The 6340-nt window shown below is 39.0% G+C and overlaps 1 pseudogene; it reads left to right on the top strand.

The window, feature by feature from the left end:
* Window positions 1–214: 214 nt before the first annotated feature.
* On the top strand, window positions 215–6246 carry LOC105741559 (annotated as a pseudogene).
* Window positions 6247–6340: the final 94 nt, after the last annotated feature.

The raw sequence follows: 6340 nt of genomic DNA, 5'->3' as shown, positions 1-6340 counted from the left end.
TTACTATAAATGACCTTGTCTTTTGACTGTCCTTGTCGAGCAATTGCATCGTATTTAATTTTTCCTTCAGGATCCACCTGAATGGCCAACGCATTCGACATTTTTTTCTTTCGCCCCATATCCAGTGGATATTGAGCCACATGGATCTCTGGAAAAGCGCCTCCATCTCCAAAATCCTCTTACAACCGAGGTATCCAACCTTTCCTATAGCCGCATGGGGGAGGTTCTCTTCGGGAGGAAACCAGTGAGGCCTGCTGTGATCGCTGAGATCTTGCTTTTTCTTCAGCCTCAAGCTGGTCCTGTGATAGTTGAGTAGGTGCAGGTAAAAAGCTGACGAGCGCCATCTTCTTCCGCTTCTGATACTTACATTTTAGTGTAGATTAATTTTAGTGTTCAGTACTCCTTTGCTTGGTTTTTCATTCTTGGCTGATTTTCCATTTTTGTACAGAACATAATGTATATAGATAATTAGTGAATGGGAAATAAAACTTTAAAATGATGGCCCATTTAATTAGAGACCATAATTGGCTGGAATATACTGAAGCACTTGCTTTGAGGGGAAAGAATGAAAAACTGGGAAGCAGAGTATACTTGTTCATTAGTATTGTTTCCAACACACAGATCTGGCAGGAGCTTCTCCTGAGCGCAGTGAAGAACTGTTACAACTTACAACTGATCTGATATTTGGTCTGATATTATTCATATCTTGATTTTAGAATCATACCTTGTTGCAGAAAATGGTTTAGATACAGGAAAGATAAATTCTTGCTATCGCTTAAAGATTCTTTGAATTGAGAGTTAAAAATTTATATACATTTTGTTATTTTCATATATTTTAGAACATAGCTTAGATAAGGAGTGAAATTAAAGGACTACTGTTTCTGAAATAGGTTTGGTTACTAAACAGTATATTTAATGAAGAAAATCCTATCCAGGCAGCTTGCTGGGTTATTTTTCTTTTATTCATATAACTGTTACTAGTTAAATAAATGATGAGAAGGATTCTTTCTTTTTTCTTTTTTTGACTGGCCTAGACTGCCTTAAGGGTGGGTCTGGTGCACATATGGTGCTGGGGATTGAACCACTGTCCCCTGAGCCTGACTGAGTTTGCCCAAGTAGGCGCTTTAGACACCAGAGCTAACCCACAAGCCCCTAGTGAAATAAATTATAGCTGAGCCTTTCTTTTCATTTACCTATAATAATATGTGAGCCCTAGAGAAATGTCTCCCCACCTTTCTTTTGTTTAAACAGATTGAAGTGTTAGTACTTTCAGCCAGGTGTGGTGGCACTTGTCTGTGAGCCCAGCACTCAGGAGGCTGTGTCAGGATTATTATGAGCTCCAGGCTAGCCTGGACTGCACAACAAGACTGTATCTTAAAACAAGCCAGCAAATAAACAGTATATACTTTGTCATCTTTTTTCAGATTAAAAGATAATAAATTGAAAATTAAATCTTTTTTATTATGACAGTTTAAAATACACACCAGATTGTTTTTCTCCCACAGCTCTCTGCTGAGTTGCTGAACATCATTTTTTCCATCCCATTTGCCTGTCAGCAGATTTCATTCTTCAAAATTGTGTTTTTCTTTCCCCTACTCAGTAGGAATTCTTCCTCTTTTTCTCATGTTGGCATGTGTTCAACTACGACCTTACCTTTAGTTTGTTTTGTTGTTGTTGTTTGGTGGAACCAGATTTTGAACTCAGGCCCTTGCCAGGGAAGCACTTATTCTACTGAGCCATCTCCCGGGCCCCTAACCTTACAGTTTGAACCTGCAAACTGTAGGTTTTACATTTTGGTGTAGATTAATTTTAGATTTAGTGTTCACTACTCCTTTGCTTGGTTTTTGTAGTTGTACCACAAAATTACTACTGCGTAGTTTTACTGACGAAGTTTTATTCATAAACAGATACAAAGAGTTTTTGAACTATAGAATGTAGTTCGCTCTTTGCTGTATTGTACACAGTCTATTTTCTTTGGACTAGTTATTGTTGCATAGTTTGGTATGGTAAGCCATTTTTGTATCTAGGGTGACTGATACCCATTGACAGGATAAAAGCATGGGAGATCCATTACTCTTAAGTCTGAAATTGGTTTTGGTATTTGTTCTTTAACTGTCAGTTGGTTTGTAGCCATTTAGCCATGCAGGATAATCTGTTACATTTCAGTGGATTTTATAAATTATTCAAATTGAGGAAGTTGTATATAGACGTCATTTTACTCAATGCTAGACATTGCGAAGGGTTTGACTATTCCTGCTTTAGAATTTTCCACATTAAAAAGTTACAGTTGTATATATTGTATATATTGATGCTGAAAAGCATCTGGGAAATTTAACTCCCATTCATGTTGAAAATACTCAGCAGGGCTGGGTGCCACACTTTGGGAGACTGAGACAGGGGGAATCACAGATTGTAAGCAACTTAGTAAGACCTGGCCTCAAGTAATACAAAGGCACCAGGTGTGGTAATGTATACCTGTGAATCCCAGCAACAGGGAAGCTGAGGCATCACTGTGAGTTTAGGGCCAGTCTGAACTATATAGTGAGATTCTGATTCATAACTCCCCCCAAAAGAATGAAATTAATAACTATAAAACATAATGAAAAAATTTATGAGCTTCTGAAAATCAATAGACTTGAATAAATATAAAGAAATTCCCTATGCTTGGGCAGGATCATTTAATATAGTATTCCCTAACTTGGTTAATGACCATAATGCAGTTGCAGTAAAAAATCTCTGTCAGCAAGGTTTCTGATAGGATTACACAAGTTGGTACTCATTTCCATAAAGAAAAGCAGACATTTGAGTGAGGACCAGGAAATCCATGAAAAAGGAAAACTTAAGAGGGTTTACTAGGCATCAAAACTTACTGTAAAGCCTTTTTTTTTTTTTAGGGAAGGGTCTACAGGGTGTTCAGGGTCTCACTACTAGATCACACTCATAGTGATTTGCCTGTTTACAGCCTCCCCAAGAGCTGGGATTACAGGCATGCACTACCACGCCTAGTCTCAATTGCCAGCTCAGTGCACCCAGGGGGCGGGACTGGCATGACAGGCCAGGGGATTGAACCCTCAGCCTCTGCACCTGCTTGCAGGTGCTTTAATCCACTGAGCTATTTGGCTGGCTCCTGAAAAGCCTTTTATTATTTATTTATTTATTTATTTTTGCGGAACTCAGTCCTTTGCACTTGCCAGGGAAGCGCTTATTCCTCTGAGCCATCTCCCTGGCCCTCCAAGCCTTTTAAAATTAAAGTGATACTTTCCTGGTATAGTGGACCAGAAGAACATGATAAGAAGGTTAAACTCAAGTACATATGGAAGTTAATACATGATAAAAGTATTTCTAATACCTTTACGTATTAGGTATCTCTAACTAGTTAGAGAAGAAATTCTGATAACTGGTACTAGGACAACTAGTTGGAAATAGTTGGGACAGCTATTTGGAAAAGATAAACTTACACCTAACCATATAGTATAAAAAACACACTCTAAGTGGGTTAGGAATCTGAATGTAAATAAGAAACAGTTTAAGTGTTAAAAGGAAACATTAGTGAATTCTACTGTAATCTCAGCATAAAGAAAGAATTTCTAGGACTCAATATCCACAATCAAAAGATCAATGGTGTAGGAGACACTTCCAGATCCTTGTCTCGGTCCAAGAAGCCAATATTTGTAATCCCAAAGTTACGTTATTGGAATCCCATCAAGTTGATTCCAATCTACCACTTTCAATGCAACCCACAGCGAAAATAAAGACACTAAATTATATTTTCAACCATCAGGGAGTCAAGGGCTCTAAGTCCAGCCACGAAGATGGCTCTCCAGAACCAAGAGTGCAACCCAGAGCCTCACCTAGTTTTATTCAGTGGAAGAGTGGCTTGAGGAAGATTGACAGAATTGTGGGAAGTAGATGACTACTGTGAGCTGAGCTAGGTGGATGGCCTACATTTACCTCAGCCATATGCAGAGAGGATATGCAGAGAGAGTAATCTGCATTATATAGTATTAATGTTTTGGTTAGTCTGGTGCTTCAGTTTTGATGTAGTCTTTCAAGCCCCAGGAAGTCATAGCCTCTGTTGATCCCAGCTGGCGGCGTGGAGCGTTGACTCTTCCGTCCTGTTTTGACCTGGCTCACATTAAAGAGCAGCAGGTATAGGTTACCAGGGAAACATGCATGCCACCTTCAAAGACTATCACCTGCACCTCAGCTAGACAATACACATTGCTTAAGGCCAATTGAAGGATAAACAGAAGTCCTAGCCAGCTCTGTACAGAACAATAAGAGGAAATAGGGTCAGGCTCAGTAAAAATGGAGACAGTCACTCTTCTTTCAAGGAGACTGCTCAGGTGGCCCTCCACACAATGGGACCAACTAGAAAGCTCAGTGGACTAAAGCATCTGTTTAGGCAGGAACAGGGACTGGGGTTTGATCCCCTGTGTACCATGTTGGCCCTTTCCCCGGGGTGCTCTGAGACAGCGACTGAGATTGGGCATGATGGTGCACACCTGTAATCCCAGCATTTGGGAGGCTGAAAACTGGAGGATCACTATGAGTCCAATCTGTGTAGTGAGACCCTGCACTAAAATACATTAAAAAATAAATAAAAGATCAATGAAGTTAAGTGTGAAAATTGTTTCATGCTGGGAAACATCACAAATGAAGTTTAAAATAACACATTCACAGCATATGCCACAAAGAACTGTGGTAAAAATGCAAACTTGAGAGACAAATGTGTGCAAATCCCAGGAAAAAGTAAACAGATATTTTTAAAAAATGTATATTACTGTAGAAATGCTTACAGTTTGAGTAATAAAATGTATGTTCAGTGTGAATAGTTTATATGTAAATACACGGAAGAGCTCTTTGTCAGCCAAGAATAAAGAGACCATCAGCTCTGGCCCTGCTTTACAAATGTACAGATGGCTGGTGGTTTTATTTTATTTAAATTCATTCATTCATTCATTCATTCATTCATTCAGTATAGGGTCTTACTACACAGCTTGGACTTACAGTGATCCTCCTGTTTTACCCTTCCCAGCACTTGGATTACAGGTGTGCACTACCACACCTGGTTTTGGTGGCCGGCTTAACACAGACTGTGGTACCAGGGATCAAACTCGGGTCCTTGTGCTTGCCAGGCAGGAGCTTAGGCTGCTGAGTTATCTTCCCAGACCTGGTTGTTGTTTTAAAAGCTCACCTTCACTTACATGCAACAATATGCCAAAAAAAAAAGACAGCTTTTTAATTTATGAAACTTTCCCTGAAGTTAAGAAAAACTAATAGAGTTTGGAAAAATATACATTTTCATACAGTGCAGAGAACAATAAAAAGAATACAAATACTTTGCCATTATGGATCAGAGTCTCAAAAATCTTTCCTATTCTTTGTGTTACTAATAGTCTGTACCCCAGCGATTTATCCTGATGAAATCCTTGTATATGTCTGCAAATACTTACCTAGAGGATATTCATTGTAGCATGTCTTTAGTATAGTGAAAACTTGGGAATTTTCCAGTAACAAGCATTTCTTGTGCACTTGTGTAGTGACATACTTTGTGAGTATAAAAATGGTTTGATGGATAAAAATTGCAAGTCTAGAATGCTGCTAGAGATCTAATAAGTTAAAAACTACCACATAAAGAATTCTAGATATAACCAAGAAGCTGCTGTCTCCATGTGGTGCATTGTGTGAATTCAGGTCAAGCCCTCTGCCCTATTATCCCAGCAGCCACCACAAGAGGCTCGCCTGTTCCCCTGCCCTGTTCACAAGGCAGCCTGCTTCTGCAAAGTGGTATAATCAAAGGGGCTATGTCTTCATTGAACTTTGTGTTGAAGACAGTAAAGATGTTAATGTAAATTTCGAAAAATCCAAACTTACTTTGCCTTGGAGGAAGTGCTAATTTTAAACATTTAAATGAAATTGATCTTTTTCACTGGATTGATCCAAGTGATTCCAAGCATAAAAGAACAGACAGATCAATTTTCTGATGTTTATGAAAAGGAAAATCTGGCTAGTTGTGGCCTTGGTTAACAAAAGGAAGGGCAAAACTTAATTGGCTTAGTGTGGACTTCAGTAATTTGGAAAGACAGGGAGGATGATTCCGATGAAGATGTATTTAATTTTGATCATTTTTCTGAGATGATTAACAACATGGGTGGTGATGAGGTTGTAGATTTCACAGAATTAGATGGAACAAATGATTCACAAGAGAGTGATGATAAAAAAAAAATGCCCAATCTGGGCTAAGCAGATGTCATCACCTGAATTTTAAAAAAGAAAATAATGAGACCCAGTCCTAGCCCAGGTCCAGTGAGTGTGTGGAGAGCTTCCTGCTACCCTG

This window comes from Octodon degus, unplaced genomic scaffold (assembly GCF_000260255.1).
Source record: "Octodon degus isolate 3935 unplaced genomic scaffold, OctDeg1.0 scaffold00016, whole genome shotgun sequence".
Lineage (NCBI taxonomy): Eukaryota > Metazoa > Chordata > Mammalia > Rodentia > Octodontidae > Octodon > Octodon degus.
The sequence above is the reverse complement of the archived record's forward strand: the minus strand, read 5'-3'. Positions and strand labels throughout refer to the sequence as shown.